The sequence below is a fragment of the Salvelinus fontinalis genome, chromosome 1 (assembly GCF_029448725.1).
Source record: "Salvelinus fontinalis isolate EN_2023a chromosome 1, ASM2944872v1, whole genome shotgun sequence".
Classification (NCBI taxonomy): domain Eukaryota; kingdom Metazoa; phylum Chordata; class Actinopteri; order Salmoniformes; family Salmonidae; genus Salvelinus; species Salvelinus fontinalis.
Genome location: NC_074665.1, coordinates 483,961 through 503,897, shown reverse-complemented (window position 1 = coordinate 503,897; position 19,937 = coordinate 483,961). Strand labels below are relative to the sequence as shown.

Genomic DNA, 19,937 nt, shown 5'->3' with positions numbered 1-19,937 from the left:
TATTACTACAGAGAGACGCTAGTATTACTACAGAGAGACGCTAGTATTACTACAGAGAGACACTAGTATTACTACAGAGAGACGCTAGTATTACTACAGAGAGACGCTAGTATTACTACAGAGAGACGCTAGTATTACTACAGAGAGACGCTAGTATTACTACAGAGAGACACTAGTATTACTACAGAGAGAGGCTAGTATTACTACAGAGAGACGCTAGTATTACTACAGAGAGACGCTAGTATTACTACAGAGAGACACTAGTATTACTACAGAGAGACACTAGTATTACTACAGAGAGACACTAGTATTACTACAGAGAGACGCTAGTATTACTACAGAGAGACGCTAGTATTACTACAGAGAGACGCTAGTATTACTACAGAGAGAGACTAGTATTACTACAGAGAGACACTAGTATTACTACAGAGAGACACTAGTATTACTACAGAGAGACACTAGTATTACTACAGAGAGACGCTAGTATTACTACAGAGAGACGTTAGTATTACTACAGAGAGACACTAGTATTACTACAGAGACACTAGTATTACTACAGAGAGACGCTAGTATTACTACAGAGAGACGCTAGTATTACTACAGAGAGACGCTAGTATTACTACAGAGAGACGCTAGTATTACTACAGAGAGACGCTAGTATTACTACAGAGAGACGCTAGTATTACTACAGAGAGACGCTAGTATTACTACAGAGAGACGCTAGTATTACTACAGAGAGACACTAGTATTACTACAGAGAGACACTAGTATTACTACAGAGAGAGACTAGTAATACTACAGAGAGACGCTAGTATTACTACAGAGAGACGCTAGTATTACTACAGAGAGACGCTAGTATTACTACAGAGAGACGCTAGTATTACTACAGAGAGACGCTAGTATTACTACAGAGAGACGCTAGTATTACTACAGAGAGACACTAGTATTACTACAGAGAGACACTAGTATTACTACAGAGAGAGACTAGTAATACTACAGAGAGACGCTAGTATTACTACAGAGAGACGCTAGTATTACTACAGAGAGACGCTAGTATTACTACAGAGAGACGCTAGTATTACTACAGAGAGACGCTAGTATTACTACATAGAGACGCTAGTATTACTACAGAGAGAGACTAGTATTACTACAGAGAGACACTAGTATTACTACAGAGAGAGGCTAGTATTACTACAGAGAGAGGCTAGTATTACTACAGAGGGACGCTAGTATTACTACAGAGAGACGCTAGTATTACTACAGAGAGACGCTAGTATTACTACAGAGAGACGCTAGTATTACTACAGAGAGACGCTAGTATTACTACAGAGAGACGCTAGTATTACTACAGAGAGACGCTAGTATTACTACAGAGAGACGCTAGTATTACTACAGAGAGACGCTAGTATTACTACAGAGAGACGCTAGTATTACTACAGAGAGACGCTAGTATTACTACAGAGAGACGCTAGTATTACTACAGAGAGACGCTAGTATTACTACAGAGAGACGCTAGTATTACTACAGAGAGACGCTAGTATTACTACAGAGAGACGCTAGTATTACTACAGAGAGACGCTAGTATTACTACAGAGAGAGGCTAGTATTACTACAGAGAGAGACTAGTATTACTACAGAGAGAGACTAGTATTACTACAGAGAGACTAGTATTACTACAGAGAGACGCTAGTATTACTACAGAGAGACGCTAGTATTACTACAGAGAGACGCTAGTATTACTACAGAGAGACGCTAGTATTACTACAGAGAGACGCTAGTATTACTACAGAGAGACGCTAGTATTACTACAGAGAGACGCTAGTATTACTACAGAGAGACGCTAGTATTACTACAGAGAGACGCTAGTATTATTACAGAGAGACGCTAGTATTACTACAGAGAGACGCTAGTATTACTACAGAGAGACGCTAGTATTACTACAGAGAGACGCTAGTATTACTACAGAGAGACGCTAGTATTACTACAGAGAGAGGCTAGTATTACTACAGAGAGAGGCTAGTATTACTACAGAGAGAGGCTAGTATTACTACAGAGAGACGCTAGTATTACTACAGAGAGACGCTAGTATTACTACAGAGAGACGCTAGTATTACTACAGAGAGACGCTAGTATTACTACAGAGAGACGCTAGTATTACTACAGAGAGACGCTAGTATTACTACAGAGAGACGCTAGTATTACTACAGAGAGACGCTAGTATTACTACAGAGAGAGGCTAGTATTACTACAGAGAGACGCTAGTATTACTACAGAGAGACGCTAGTATTACTACAGAGAGACGCTAGTATTACTACAGAGAGACGTTAGTATTACTACAGAGACACTAGTATTACTACAGAGACACTAGTATTACTACAGAGAGACGCTAGTATTACTACAGAGAGACGCTAGTATTACTAGAGAGACGCTAGTATTACTACAGAGAGACGCTAGTATTACTACAGAGAGACGCTAGTATTACTACAGAGAGACGCTAGTATTACTACAGAGAGACGCTAGTATTACTACAGAGAGACGCTAGTATTACTACAGAGAGACACTAGTATTACTACAGAGAGACACTAGTATTACTACAGAGAGAGACTAGTATTACTACAGAGAGAGGCTAGTATTACTACAGAGAGAGGCTAGTATTACTACAGAGAGACGCTAGTATTACTACAGAGAGACGCTAGTATTACTACAGAGAGACGCTAGTATTACTACAGAGAGACGCTAGTATTACTACAGAGAGACGCTAGTATTACTACAGAGAGACGCTAGTATTACTGCAGAGAGACGCTAGTATTACTACAGAGAGACGCTAGTATTACTACAGAGAGACGCTAGTATTACTACAGAGAGCCAGACACTAGTATTACTACAGAGAGCCAGACACTAGTATTACTACAGAGAGACGCTAGTATTACTACAGAGAGACGCTAGTATTACTACAGAGAGACGCTAGTATTACTACAGAGAGACGCTAGTATTACTACATAGAGACGCTAGTATTACTACATAGACGCTAGTATTACTACAGAGAGACGCTAGTATCACTACAGAGAGACGCTAGTATCACTACAGAGAGACGCTAGTATCACTACAGAGAGACGCTAGTATCACTACAGAGAGACGCTAGTATCACTACAGAGAGACACTAGTATCACTACAGAGAGACACTAGTATCACTACAGAGAGACACTAGTATCACTACAGAGAGACACTAGAATTACTACAGAGAGACACTAGAATTACTACAGAGAGACACTAGTATTACTACAGAGAGACACTAGTATTACTACAGAGACACTAGTATTACTACAGAGACACTAGTATTACTACAGAGAGCCAGACACTAGTATTACTACAGAGAGCCAGACACTAGTATTACTACAGAGAGCCAGACACTAGTATTACTACAGAGAGCCAGACACTAGTATTACTACAGAGAGCCAGACACTAGTATTACTACAGAGAGAGACTAGTATTACTACAGAGACACTAGTATTACTACAGAGAGACACTAGTATTACTACATAGAGACGCTAGTATTACTACAGAGAGGCGCTAGTATTACTACAGAGAGACGCTAGTATTACTACAGAGAGACGCTAGTATTACTACAGAGAGACGCTAGTATTACTACAGAGAGACGCTAGTATTACTACAGAGAGACGCTAGTATTACTACAGAGAGACGTTAGTATTACTACAGAGAGACACTAGTATTACTACAGAGACACTAGTATTACTACAGAGAGACACTAGTATTACTACAGAGAGACACTAGTATTACTACAGAGAGACGCTAGTATTACTACAGAGAGACGCTAGTATTACTACAGAGAGACACTAGTATTACTACAGAGAGACGCTAGTATTACTACAGAGAGACGCTAGTATTACTACAGAGAGACGCTAGTATTACTACAGAGAGACGCTAGTATTACTACAGAGAGACACTAGTATTACTACATAGAGACACTAGTAATACTACAGAGAGAGACTAGTATTACTACAGAGAGACACTAGTATTACTACAGAGAGAGACTAGTATTACTACAGAGAGACACTAGTATTACTACAGAGAGACGCTAGTATTACTACAGAGAGACGCTAGTATTACTACAGAGAGACGCTAGTATTACTACAGAGAGACGCTAGTATTACTACAGAGAGACGCTAGTATTACTACAGAGAGACGCTAGTATTACTACAGAGAGACGCTAGTATTACTACAGAGAGACGCTAGTATTACTACAGAGAGACGCTAGTATTACTACAGAGAGACGCTAGTATTACTACAGAGAGACGCTAGTATTACTACAGAGAGACGCTAGTATTACTACAGAGAGACGCTAGTATTACTACAGAGAGACGCTAGTATTACTACAGAGAGACGCTAGTATTACTACAGAGAGACGCTAGTATTACTACAGAGAGACGCTAGTATTACTACAGAGAGACGCTAGTATTACTACAGAGAGACGCTAGTATTACTACAGAGAGACGCTAGTATTACTACAGAGAGACGCTAGTATTACTACAGAGAGACACTAGTATTACTACAGAGAGACGCTAGTATTACTACAGAGAGACACTAGTATTACTACAGAGAGACACTAGTATTACTACAGAGAGACGCTAGTATTACTACAGAGAGACGCTAGTATTACTACAGAGAGACGCTAGTATTACTACAGACAGACACTAGTATTACTACAGAGAGACACTAGTATTACTACAGAGAGACACTAGTATTACTACAGAGAGACACTAGTATTACTACAGAGACACTAGTATTACTACAGAGAGACGCTAGTATTACTACAGAGAGAGACTAGTATTACTACAGAGAGACACTAGTATTACTACAGAGAGACACTAGTATTACTACAGAGAGACACTAGTATTACTACAGAGAGACGCTAGTATTACTACAGAGAGACGCTAGTATTACTACAGAGAGACACTAGTATTACTATAGAGACACTAGTATTACTACAGAGACACTAGTATTACTACAGAGAGACACTAGTATTACTACAGAGAGACGCTAGTATTACTACAGAGAGACACTAGTATTACTACAGAGAGACGCTAGTATTACTACAGAGAGACGCAAGTATTACTACAGAGAGACACTAGTATTACTACAGAGAGACGCTAGTATTACTACAGAGAGACGCTAGTATTACTACAGAGAGACGCTAGTATTACTACAGAGAGACGCTAGTATTACTACAGAGAGACACTAGTATTACTACATAGAGACACTAGTATTACTACAGAGAGAGACTAGTATTACTACAGAGAGACACTAGTATTACTACAGAGAGAGACTAGTATTACTACAGAGAGACACTAGTATTACTACAGAGAGACGCTAGTATTACTACAGAGAGACGCTAGTATTACTACAGAGAGACGCTAGTATTACTACAGAGAGACGCTAGTATTACTACAGAGAGACGCTAGTATTACTACAGAGAGACGCTAGTATTACTACAGAGAGACGCTAGTATTACTACAGAGAGACGCTAGTATTACTACAGAGAGACGCTAGTATTACTACAGAGAGACACTAGTATTACTACAGAGAGACGCTAGTATTACTACAGAGAGATACTAGTATTACTACAGAGAGACACTAGTATTACTACAGAGAGCCAGACACTAGTATTACTACAGAGAGACAGACACTAGTATTACTACAGAGAGACACTAGTATTACTACAGAGAGACGCTAGTATTACTACAGAGAGAGACTAGTATTACTACAGAGAGACAGTAGTATTACTACAGAGAAGCTAGTATTACTACAGAGAGACGCTAGTATTACTACAGAGAGACGCTAGTATTACTACAGAGAGACGCTAGTATTACTACAGAGAGACGCTAGTATTACTACAGAGACGCTAGTATTACTACAGAGAGACATTAGTATTACTACAGAGAGACACTAGTATTACTACAGAGAGACGCTAGTATTACTACAGAGAGACGCTAGTATTACTACAGAGAGACGCTAGTATTACTACAGAGAGACGCTAGTATTACTACAGAGAGCCAGACACTAGTATTACTACAGAGAGCCACTAGTATTACTACAGAGAGCCAGACACCAGTATTACTACAGAGAGCCAGACACTAGTATTACTACAGAGAGCCAGACACTAGTATTACTACAGAGAGCCAGACACTAGTATTACTACAGAGAGCCAGACACCAGTATTACTACAGAGAGCCAGACACTAGTATTACTACAGAGAGCCAGACACTAGTATTACTACAGAGAGCCAGACACTAGTATTACTACAGAGAGCCAGCCACTAGTATTACTACAGAGAGCCAGACACTAGTATTACTACAGAGAGCCAGACACTAGTATTACTACAGAGAGCCAGACACTAGTATTACTACAGAGAGCCAGACACTAGTATTACTACAGAGAGCCAGACACTAGTATTACTACAGAGAGCCAGACACTAGTATTACTACAGAGAGCCAGACACTAGTATTACTACAGAGAGCCAGACACTAGTATTACTACAGAGAGCCAGACACTAGTATTACTACAGAGAGACGCTAGTATTACTACAGAGAGACGCTAGTATTACTACAGAGAGACGCTAGTATTACTACAGAGAGACGCTAGTATTACTACATAGAGACGCTAGTATTACTACATAGAGACGCTAGTATTACTACAGAGAGACGCTAGTATCACTACAGAGAGACACTAGTATCACTACAGAGAGACACTAGTATCACTACAGAGAGACACTAGTATCACTACAGAGAGACACTAGAATTACTACAGAGAGACACTAGAATTACTACAGAGAGACACTAGTATTACTACAGAGAGACACTAGTATTACTACAGAGAGACACTAGTATTACTACAGAGATACACTAGTATTACTACAGAGAGCCAGACACTAGTATTACTACAGAGAGCCAGACACTAGTATTACTACAGAGAGCCAGACACTAGTATTACTACAGAGAGCCAGACACTAGTATTACTACAGAGAGCCAGACACTAGTATTACTACAGAGAGCCAGACACTAGTATTACTACAGAGAGCCAGACACTAGTATTACTACAGAGAGAGACTAGTATTACTACAGAGAGAGACTAGTATTACTACAGAGACACTAGTATTACTACAGAGAGACACTAGTATTACTACAGAGAGACACTAGTATTACTACATAGAGACACTAGTATTACTACATAGAGACACTAGTATTACTACAGAGAGACGCTAGTATTACTACAGAGACACGCTAGTATTACTACAGAGAGACGCTAGTATTACTACAGAGAGACGCTAGTATTACTACAGAGAGACGCTAGTATTACTACAGAGAGACGCTAGTATTACTACAGAGAGACGCTAGTATTACTACAGAGAGAGGCTAGTATTACTACAGAGAGACGATAGTATTACTACAGAGAGACACTAGTATTACTACAGAGAGACACTAGTATTACTACAGAGAGACACTAGTATTACTACATAGAGACACTAGTATTACTACAGAGAGACACTAGTATTACTACATAGAGACACTAGTATTACTACAGAGAGGCACTAGTATTACTACAGAGAGACACTAGTATTACTACAGAGAGACACTAGTATTACTACAGAGAGCCACTAGTATTACTACAGAGAGACACTAGTATTACTACAGAGAGACACTAGTATTACTACAGAGAGACACTAGTATTACTACAGAGAGCCACTAGTATTACTACAGAGAGCCACTAGTATTACTACAGAGAGCCACTAGTATTACTACAGAGAGCCAGACACTAGTATTACTAAAGAGAGACTCTAGTATTACTACAGAGAGACACTAGTATTACTACAGAGGACAGAAGGACACTAGTATTACTACAGAGAGCCACTAGTATTACTACAGAGAGCCACTAGTATTACTACAGAGAGCCACTAGTATTACTACAGAGAGCCACTAGTATTACTACAGAGAGCCACTAGTATTACTACAGAGAGCCACTAGTATTACTACAGAGAGACACTAGTATAACTACATGCTCTTCTGTACTGACTGGCCCTATTCCCCAGGTCCTCTTCTGTACTGACTGGCCCCATTCCCCAGGTCCTCTTCTATACTGACTGGCCCCATTCCCCAGGTCCTCTTCTGTACTGACTGGCCCCATTCCCCAGGTCCTCTTCTATACTGACTGACCCCATTCCCCAGGTCCTCTTCTATACTGACTGACCCCATTCCCCAGGTCCTCTTCTATACTGACTGGCCCCATTCCCCAGGTCCTCTTCTATACTGACTGGCCCCATTCCCCAGGTCCTCTTCTATACTGACTGACCCCATTCCCCAGGTCCTCTTCTATACTGACTGACCCCATTCCCCAGGTCCTCTTCTATACTGACTGACCCCATTCCCCAGGTCCTCTTCTATACTGACTGGCCCCATTCCCCAGGTCCTCTTCTATACTGACTGGCCCCATTCCCCAGGTCCTCTTCTATACTGACTAACCCCATTCCCCAGGTCCTCTTCTATACTTACTGACCCCATTCCCCAGGTCCTCTTCTGTACTTACTGACCCCATTCCCCAGGTCCTCTTCTATACTGACTGGCCCCATTCCCCAGGTCCTCTTCTATACTGACTGACCCCATTCCCCAGGTCCTCTTCTATACTGACTGGCCCCATTCCCCAGGTCCTCTTCTATACTGACTGGCCCCATTCCCCAGGTCCTCTTCTATACTGACTGGCCCCATTCCCCAGGTCCTCTTCTATACTGACTGGCCCCATTCCCCAGGTCCTCTTCTATACTGACTGGCCCCATTCCCCAGGTCCTCTTCTATACTGACTGGCCCCATTCCCCAGGTCCTCTTCTATACTGACTGGCCCCATTCCCCAGGTCCTGCTCTTCTGTACTTACTGACCCCATTCCCCAGGTCCTCTTCTATACTGACTGACCCCATTCCCCAGGTCCTCTTCTATACTGACTGGCCCCATTCCCCAGGTCCTCTTCTATACTGACTGACCCCATTCCCCAGGTCCTCTTCTATACATACTGACCCCATTCCCCAGGTCCTCTTCTATACTGACTGGCCCCATTCCCCAGGTCCTCTTCTATACTGACTGGCCCCATTCCCCAGGTCCTCTTCTATACTGACTGGCCCCATTCCCCAGGTCCTCTTCTATACTGACTGGCCCCATTCCCCAGGTCCTGATCTTCTGTACTGACTGACCCCATTCCCCAGGTCCTGCTCTTCTGTACTTACTGACCCCATTCCCCAGGTCCTCTTCTATACTGACTGACCCCATTCCCCAGGTCCTCTTTCCTTTACTGACTGGCCCCATTCCCCAGGTCCTCTTCTATACTGACTGGCCCCATTCCCCAGGTCCTCTTCTATACTGACTGGCCCCATTCCCCAGGTCCTCTTCTATACTGACTGGCCCTATTCCCCAGGTCCTCTTCTATACTGACTGGCCCCATTCCCCAGGTCCTCTTCTATACTGACTGGCCCCATTCCCCAGGTCCTGCTCTTCTGTACTTACTGACCCCATTCCCCAGGTCCTCTTCTATACTGACTGACCCCATTCCCCAGGTCCTCTTCTATACTGACTGGCCCCATTCCCCAGGTCCTCTTCTATACTGACTGACCCCATTCCCCAGGTCCTCTTCTATACATACTGACCCCATTCCCCAGGTCCTCTTCTATACTGACTGGCCCCATTCCCCAGGTCCTCTTCTATACTGACTGGCCCCATTCCCCAGGTCCTCTTCTATACTGACTGGCCCCATTCCCCAGGTCCTCTTCTATACTGACTGGCCCCATTCCCCAGGTCCTGATCTTCTATACTGACTGGCCCCATTCCCCAGGTCCTCTTCTATACTGACTGGCCCCATTCCCCAGGTCCTGCTCTTCTATACTGACTGGCCCCATTCCCCAGGTCCTCTTCTATACTGACTGGCCCCATTCCCCAGGTCGTCTTCTATACTGACTGACCCCATTCCCCAGGTCCTCTTCTATACTGACTGGCCCCATTCCCCAGGTCTTCTTCTATACTGACTGGCCCCATTCCCCAGGTCCTCTTCTATACTGACTGACCCCATTCCCCAGGTCCTGCTCTTCTATACTGACTGACCCCATTCCCCAGGTCCTGCTCTTCTATACTGACTGACCCCATTCCCCAGGTCCTGCTCTTCTATACTGACTGGCCCCATTCCCCAGGTCCTCTTCTATACTGACTGGCCCCATTCCCCAGGTCCTCTTCTATACTGACTGGCCCCATTCCCCAGGTCCTCTTCTATACCGACTGACCCCATTCCCCAGGTCCTGCTCTTCTATACCGACTGACCCCATTCCCCAGGTCCTGCTCTTCTATACCGACTGACCCCATTCCCCAGGTCCTGCTCTTCTATACCGACTGACCCCATTCCCCAGGTCCTGCTCTTCTATACCGACTGGCCCCATTCCCCAGGTCCTCTTCTATACCGACTGGCCCCATTCCCCAGGTCCTCTTCTATACTGACTGACCCCATTCCCCAGGTCCTCTTCTATACTGACTGACCCCATTCCCCAGGTCCTCTTCTATACTGACTGGCCCCATTCCCCAGGTCCTCTTCTATACTGACTGGCCCCATTCCCCAGGTCCTCTTCTATACTGACTGGCCCCATTCCCCAGGTCCTGCTCTTCTATACTGACTGGCCCCATTCCCCAGGTCCTGCTCTTCTATACTGACTGGCCCCATTCCCCAGGTCCTGCTCTTCTATACTGACTGGCCCCATTCCCCAGGTCCTGCTCTTCTATACTGACTGGCCCCATTCCCCAGGTCCTGCTCTTCTATACTGACTGGCCCCATTCCCCAGGTCCTGCTCTTCTATACTGACTGACCCCATTCCCCAGGTCCTGCTCTTCTATACTGACTGACCCCATTCCCCAGGTCCTGCTCTTCTATACTGACTGGCCCCATTCCCCAGGTCCTCTTCTATACTGACTGGCCCCATTCCCCAGGTCCTCTTCTATACTGACTGGCCCCATTCCCCAGGTCCTCTTCTATACTGACTGGCCCCATTCCCCAGGTCCTCTTCTATACTGACTGGCCCCATTCCCCAGGTCCTCTTCTATACTGACTGGCCCCATTCCCCAGGTCCTCTTCTATACTGACTGGCCCCATTCCCCAGGTCCTCTTCTATACTGACTGGCCCCATTCCCCAGGTCCTCTTCTATACTGACTGACCCCATTCCCCAGGTCCTCTTCTATACTTACTGACCCCATTCCCCAGGTCCTCTTCTATACTGACTGGCCCCATTCCCCAGGTCCTCTTCTATACTGACTGACCCCATTCCCCAGGTCCTCTTCTATACTGACTGACCCCATTCCCCAGGTCCTCTTCTATACTGACTGGCCCCATTCCCCAGGTCCTCTTCTATACTGACTGGCCCCATTCCCCAGGTCCTCTTCTATACTGACTGGCCCCATTCCCCAGGTCCTCTTCTATACTGACTGGCCCCATTCCCCAGGTCCTCTTCTATACTGACTGGCCCCATTCCCCAGGTCCTCTTCTATACTGACTGGCCCCATTCCCCAGGTCCTCTTCTATACTGACTGGCCCCATTCCCCAGGTCCTGCTCTTCTGTACTTACTGACCCCATTCCCCAGGTCCTCTTCTATACTGACTGACCCCATTCCCCAGGTCCTCTTCTATACTGACTGGCCCCATTCCCCAGGTCCTCTTCTATACTGACTGACCCCATTCCCCAGGTCCTCTTCTATACATACTGACCCCATTCCCCAGGTCCTCTTCTATACTGACTGGCCCCATTCCCCAGGTCCTCTTCTATACTGACTGGCCCCATTCCCCAGGTCCTCTTCTATACTGACTGGCCCCATTCCCCAGGTCCTCTTCTATACTGACTGGCCCCATTCCCCAGGTCCTGATCTTCTGTACTGACTGACCCCATTCCCCAGGTCCTGCTCTTCTATACTGACTGGCCCCATTCCCCAGGTCCTCTTCTATACTGACTGGCCCCATTCCCCAGGTCCTCTTCTATACTGACTGGCCCCATTCCCCAGGTCCTCTTCTATACTGACTGGCCCCATTCCCCAGGTCCTCTTCTATACTGACTGGCCCCATTCCCCAGGTCCTCTTCTATACTGACTGGCCCCATTCCCCAGGTCCTCTTCTATACTGACTGGCCCCATTCCCCAGGTCCTCTTCTATACTGACTGGCCCCATTCCCCAGGTCCTCTTCTATACTGACTGACCCCATTCCCCAGGTCCTCTTCTATACTTACTGACCCCATTCCCCAGGTCCTCTTCTATACTGACTGGCCCCATTCCCCAGGTCCTCTTCTATACTGACTGACCCCATTCCCCAGGTCCTCTTCTATACTGACTGACCCCATTCCCCAGGTCCTCTTCTATACTGACTGGCCCCATTCCCCAGGTCCTCTTCTATACTGACTGGCCCCATTCCCCAGGTCCTCTTCTATACTGACTGGCCCCATTCCCCAGGTCCTCTTCTATACTGACTGGCCCCATTCCCCAGGTCCTCTTCTATACTGACTGGCCCCATTCCCCAGGTCCTCTTCTATACTGACTGGCCCCATTCCCCAGGTCCTCTTCTATACTGACTGGCCCCATTCCCCAGGTCCTGCTCTTCTGTACTTACTGACCCCATTCCCCAGGTCCTCTTCTATACTGACTGACCCCATTCCCCAGGTCCTCTTCTATACTGACTGGCCCCATTCCCCAGGTCCTCTTCTATACTGACTGACCCCATTCCCCAGGTCCTCTTCTATACATACTGACCCCATTCCCCAGGTCCTCTTCTATACTGACTGGCCCCATTCCCCAGGTCCTCTTCTATACTGACTGGCCCCATTCCCCAGGTCCTCTTCTATACTGACTGGCCCCATTCCCCAGGTCCTCTTCTATACTGACTGGCCCCATTCCCCAGGTCCTGATCTTCTGTACTGACTGACCCCATTCCCCAGGTCCTGCTCTTCTGTACTTACTGACCCCATTCCCCAGGTCCTCTTCTATACTGACTGGCCCCATTCCCCAGGTCCTCTTCTATACTGACTGGCCCCATTCCCCAGGTCCTGCTCTTCTATACTGACTGGCCCCATTCCCCAGGTCCTGCTCTTCTATACTGACTGGCCCCATTCCCCAGGTCCTGCTCTTCTATACTGACTGGCCCCATTCCCCAGGTCCTGCTCTTCTATACTGACTGGCCCCATTCCCCAGGTCCTGCTCTTCTATACTGACTGGCCCCATTCCCCAGGTCCTGCTCTTATATACTGACTGACCCCATTCCCCAGGTCCTGCTCTTCTATACTGACTGACCCCATTCCCCAGGTCCTGCTCTTCTATACTGACTGGCCCCATTCCCCAGGTCCTCTTCTATACTGACTGGCCCCATTCCCCAGGTCCTCTTCTATACTGACTGGCCCCATTCCCCAGGTCCTCTTCTATACTGACTGGCCCCATTCCCCAGGTCCTCTTCTATACTGACTGGCCCCATTCCCCAGGTCCTCTTCTATACTGACTGGCCCCATTCCCCAGGTCCTCTTCTATACTGACTGGCCCCATTCCCCAGGTCCTCTTCTATACTGACTGGCCCCATTCCCCAGGTCCTCTTCTATACTGACTGGCCCCATTCCCCAGGTCCTCTTCTATACTGACTGACCCCATTCCCCAGGTCCTCTTCTATACTTACTGACCCCATTCCCCAGGTCCTCTTCTATACTGACTGGCCCCATTCCCCAGGTCCTCTTCTATACTGACTGACCCCATTCCCCAGGTCCTCTTCTATACTGACTGACCCCATTCCCCAGGTCCTCTTCTATACTGACTGGCCCCATTCCCCAGGTCCTCTTCTATACTGACTGGCCCCATTCCCCAGGTCCTCTTCTATACTGACTGGCCCCATTCCCCAGGTCCTCTTCTATACTGACTGGCCCCATTCCCCAGGTCCTCTTCTATACTGACTGGCCCCATTCCCCAGGTCCTCTTCTATACTGACTGGCCCCATTCCCCAGGTCCTCTTCTATACTGACTGGCCCCATTCCCCAGGTCCTGCTCTTCTGTACTTACTGACCCCATTCCCCAGGTCCTCTTCTATACTGACTGACCCCATTCCCCAGGTCCTCTTCTATACTGACTGGCCCCATTCCCCAGGTCCTCTTCTATACTGACTGACCCCATTCCCCAGGTCCTCTTCTATACATACTGACCCCATTCCCCAGGTCCTCTTCTATACTGACTGGCCCCATTCCCCAGGTCCTCTTCTATACTGACTGGCCCCATTCCCCAGGTCCTCTTCTATACTGACTGGCCCCATTCCCCAGGTCCTCTTCTATACTGACTGGCCCCATTCCCCAGGTCCTGATCTTCTGTACTGACTGACCCCATTCCCCAGGTCCTGCTCTTCTGTACTTACTGACCCCATTCCCCAGGATCCTCTTCTATACTGACTGGCCCCATTCCCCAGGTCCTGCTCTTCTGTACTTACTGACCCCATTCCCCAGGTCCCCTTCTATACTTACTGACCCCATTCCCCAGGTCCTCCTCTATACTGACTGGCCCCATTCCCCAGGTCCTCTTCTATACTGACTGGCCCCATTCCCCAGTTCCTCTTCTATACTGACTGGCCCCATTCCCCAGGTCCTCTTCTATACTGACTGGCCCCATTCCCCAGGTCCTCTTCTATACTGACTGGCCCCATTCCCCAGGTCCTCTTCTATACTGACTGACCCCATTCCCCAGGTCCTGCTCTTCTATACCGACTGACCCCATTCCCAGGTCCTGCTCTTCTATACCGACTGACCCCATTCCCCAGGTCCTGCTCTTCTATACCGACTGGCCCCATTCCCCAGGTCCTCTTCTATACCGACTGGCCCCATTCCCCAGGTCCTCTTCTATACTGACTGGCCCCATTCCCCAGGTCCTCTTCTATACTGACTGGCCCCATTCCCCAGGTCCTCTTCTATACTGACTGGCCCCATTCCCCAGGTCATCTTCTATACTGACTGGCCCCATTCCCCAGGTCCTCTTCTATACTGACTGGCCCCATTCCCCAGGTCCTCTTCTATACTGACTGGCCCCATTCCCCAGGTCCTCTTCTATACTGACTGACCCCATTCCCCAGGTCCTCTTCTATACTTACTGACCCCATTCCCCAGGTCCTCTTCTGTACTTACTGGCCCCATTCCCCAGGCCCTCTTCTATACTGACTGACCCCATTCCCCAGGTCCTCTTCTATACTGACTGGCCCCATTCCCCAGGTCCTCTTCTATACTGACTGGCCCCATTCCCCAGGTCCTCTTCTATACTGACTGGCCCCATTCCCCAGGTCCTCTTCTATACTGACTGGCCCCATTCCCCAGGTCCTCTTCTATACTGACTGGCCCCATTCCCCAGGTCCTCTTCTATACTGACTGGCCCCATTCCCCAGGTCCTCTTCTATACTGACTGGCCCCATTCCCCAGGTCCTGCTCTTCTGTACTGACTGGCCCCATTCCCCAGGTCCTGCTCTTCTGTACTGACTGACCCCATTCCCCAGGTCCTCTTCTATACTGACTGGCCCCATTCCCCAGGTCCTCTTCTATACTGACTGGCCCCATTCCCCAGGTCCTCTTCTATACTGACTGACCCCATTCCCCAGGTCCTCTTCTATACATACTGACCCCATTCCCCAGGTCCTCTTCTATACTGACTGGCCCCATTCCCCAGGTCCTCTTCTATACTGACTGGCCCCATTCCCCAGGTCCTCTTCTATACTGACTGGCCCCATTCCCCAGGTCCTGATCTTCTGTACTGACTGGCCCCATTCCCCAGGTCCTGATCTTCTGTACTGACTGACCCCATTCCCCAGGTCCTGCTCTTCTGTACTTACTGACCCCATTCCCCAGGTCCTCTTCTATACTGACTGGCCCCATTCCCCAGGTCCTGCTCTTCTGTACTTACTGACCCCATTCCCCAGGTCCCCTTCTATACTTACTGACCCCATTCCCCAGGTCCTCCTCTATACTGACTGGCCCCATTCCCCAGGTCCTCTTCTATACTGACTGGCCCCATTCCCCAGGTCCTCTTCTATACTGACTGGCCCCATTCCCCAGGTCCTCTTCTATACTGACTGGCCCCATTCCCCAGGTCCTCTTCTATACTGACTGGCCCCATTCCCCAGGTCCTCTTCTATACTGACTGACCCCATTCCCCAGGTCCTGCTCTTCTATACCGACTGACCCCATTCCCAGGTCCTGCTCTTCTATACCGACTGACCCCATTCCCCAGGTCCTGCTCTTCTATACCGACTGGCCCCATTCCCCAGGTCCTCTTCTATACCGACTGGCCCCATTCCCCAGGTCCTCTTCTATACTGACTGACCCCATTCCCCAGGTCCTCTTCTATACTGACTGACCCCATTCCCCAGGGCCTCTTCTATACTGACTGGCCCCATTCCCCAGGTCCTCTTCTATACTGACTGGCCCCATTCCCCAGGTCCTCTTCTATACTGACTGGCCCCATTCCCCAGGTCCTCTTCTATACTGACTGGCCCCATTCCCCAGGTCCTGCTCTTCTATACTGACTGGCCCCATTCCCCAGGTCCTGCTCTTCTATACTGACTGGCCCCATTCCCCAGGTCCTGCTCTTCTATACTGACTGGCCCCATTCCCCAGGTCCTGCTCTTCTATACTGACTGGCCCCATTCCCCAGGTCCTGCTCTTCTATACTGACTGGCCCCATTCCCCAGGTCCTGCTCTTCTATACTGACTGACCCCATTCCCCAGGTCCTGCTCTTCTATACTGACTGACCCCATTCCCCAGGTCCTCTTCTATACTGACTGGCCCCATTCCCCAGGTCCTCTTCTATACTGACTGGCCCCATTCCCCAGGTCCTCTTCTATACTGACTGGCCCCATTCCCCAGGTCCTCTTCTATACTGACTGGCCCCATTCCCCAGGTCCTCTTCTGTACTTACTGACCCCATTCCCCAGGTCCTGCTCTTCTGTACTTACTGACCCCATTCCCCAGGTCCTCTTCTGTACTTACTGACCCCATTCCCCAGGTCCTCTTCTATACTGACTGGCCCCATTCCCCAGGTCCTCTTCTATACTGACTGGCCCCATTCCCCAGGTCCTCTTCTATACTGACTGGCCACATACCCCAGGTCCTCTTCTATACTGACTGGCCACATACCCCAGGTCCTCTTCTATACTGACTGACCCCATTCCCCAGGTCCTCTTCTATACATACTGACCCCATTCCCCAGGTCCTCTTCTATACTGACTGGCCCCATTCCCCAGGTCCTCTTCCATACTGACTGGCCCCATTCCCCAGGTCCTCTTCTATACTGACTGGCCCCATTCCCCAGGTCCTGATCTTCTGTACAGACTGACCCCATTCCCCAGGTCCTGCTCTTCTGTACTTACTGACCCAATTCCACAGGTCCTCTTCTATACTGACTGGCCCCATTCCCCAGGTCCTGCTCTTCTGTACTTACTGACCCCATTCCCCAGGTCCCCTTCTATAATTACTGACCCCATTCCCCAGGTCCTCCTCTATACTGACTGGCCCCATTCCCCAGGTCCTGCTCTTCTATACTGACTGACCCCATTCCCCAGGTCCTCTTCTATACTGACTGGCCCCATTCCCCAGGTCCTCTTCTGTCCTGACTGGCCCCATTCCCCAGGTCCTGCTCTTCTATACTTGCTGGCCCCATTCCCCAGGTCCTGCTCTTCTATACTGACTGGCCCCATTCCCCAGGTCCTGCTCTTCTATACTAACTGACCCCATTCCCCAGGTCCTGCTCTTCTATACTAACTGACCCCATTCCCCAGGTCCTGCTCTTCTATACTGACTGACCCCATTCCCCAGGTCCTGCTCTTCTATACTGACTGACCCCATTCCCCAGGTCCTGCTCTTCTATACTGACTGACCCCATTCCCCAGGTCCTCTTCTATACTGACTGGCCCCATTCCCCAGGTCCTCTTCTATACTGACTGGCCCCATTCCCCAGGTCCTCTTCTATACTGACTGGCCCCATTCCCCAGGTCCTCTTCTATACTGACTGGCCCCATTCCCCAGGTCCTCTTCTATACTTACTGACCCCATTCCCCAGGTCCTCTTCTATACTGACTGACCCCATTCCCCAGGTCCTCTTCTATACTGACTGACCCCATTCCCCAGGTCCTCTTCTATACTGACTGGCCCCATTCCCCAGGTCCTCTTCTATACTGACTGGCCCCATTCCCCAGGTCCTCTTCTATACTGACTGGCCCCATTCCCCAGGTCCTCTTCTATACTGACTGGCCCCATTCCCCAGGTCCTGCTCTTCTGTACTTACTGGCCCCATTCCCCAGGTCCTGCTCTTCTGTACTTACTGACCCCATTCCCCAGGTCCTCTTCTATACTGACTGACCCCATTCCCCAGGTCCTCTTCTATACTGACTGGCCCCATTCCCCAGGTCCTCTTCTATACTGACTGACCCCATTCCCCAGGTCCTCTTCTATACATACTGACCCCATTCCCCAGGTCCTCTTCTATTCTGACTGGCCCCATTCCCCAGGTCCTCTTCTATACTGACTGGCCCCATTCCCCAGGTCCTCTTCTATACTGACTGGCCCCATTCCCCAGGTCCTCTTCTATACTGACTGGCCCCATTCCCCAGGTCCTCTTCTATACTGACTGGCCCCATTCCCAAGGTCCTCTTCTATACTGACTGACCCCATTCCCCAGGTCCTGCTCTTCTATACCGACTGACCCCATTCCCCAGGTCCTGCTCTTCTATACCGACTGACCCCATTCCCCAGGTCCTGCTCTTCTATACCGACTGGCCCCATTCCCCAGGTCCTGCTCTTCTATACCGACTGGCCCCATTCCCCAGGTCCTCTTCTATACCGACTGACCCCATTCCCCAGGTCCTCTTCTATACCGACTGGCCCCATTCCCCAGGTCCTCTTCTATACTGACTGGCCCCATTCCCCAGGTCCTCTTCTATACTGACTGGCCCCATTCCCCAGGTCCTCTTCTATACTGACTGGCCCCATTCCCCAGGTCCTCTTCTATACTGACTGGCCCCATTCCCCAGGTCCTCTTCTGTACTTACTGACCCCATTCCCCAGGTCCTGCTCTTCTGTACTTACTGACCCCATTCCCCAGGTCCTCTTCTGTACTTACTGACCCCATTCCCCAGGTCCTCTTCTATACTGACTGGCCCCATTCCCCAGGTCCTCTTCTATACTGACTGGCCACATACCCCAGGTCCTCTTCTATACTGACTGGCCACATACCCCAGGTCCTCTTCTATACTGACTGACCCCATTCCCCAGGTCCTCTTCTATACTGACTGACCCCATTCCCCAGGTCCTCTTCTATACTGACTGGCCCCATTCCCCAGGTCCTCTTCCATACTGACTGGCCCCATTCCCCAGGTCCTCTTCTATACTGACTGGCCCCATTCCCCAGGTCCTCTTCTATACTGACTGGCCCCATTCCCCAGGTCCTGCTCTTCTGTACTTACTGACCCAATTCCCCAGGTCCTCTTCTATACTGACTGGCCCCATTCCCCAGGTCCTGCTCTTCTGTACTTACTGACCCCATTCCCCAGGTCCCCTTCTATACTTACTGACCCCATTCCCCAGGTCCTCCTCTATACTGACTGGCCCCATTCCCCAGGTCCTGCTCTTCTATACTGACTGACCCCATTCCCCAGGTCCTCTTCTATACTGACTGGCCCCATTCCCCAGGTCCTCTTCTGTACTGACTGGCCCCATTCCCCAGGTCCTGCTCTTCTATACTTACTGGCCCCATTCCCCAGGTCCTGCTCTTCTATACTTACTGACCCCATTCCCCAGGTCCTCTTCTATACTGACTGGCCCCATTCCCCAGGTCCTCTTCTATACTGACTGGCCCCA

The 19,937-nt window shown here is 48.8% G+C and overlaps 1 protein-coding gene across 1 annotated transcript in view; it reads right to left on the bottom strand.

The window, feature by feature from the left end:
- The window catches only part of LOC129862753 (kelch domain-containing protein 3-like), a 186,726-nt gene that overhangs the window by 155,500 nt on the left and 11,289 nt on the right, over window positions 1–19,937 (bottom strand). The gene's annotated exons all lie outside the window — the stretch shown is intronic.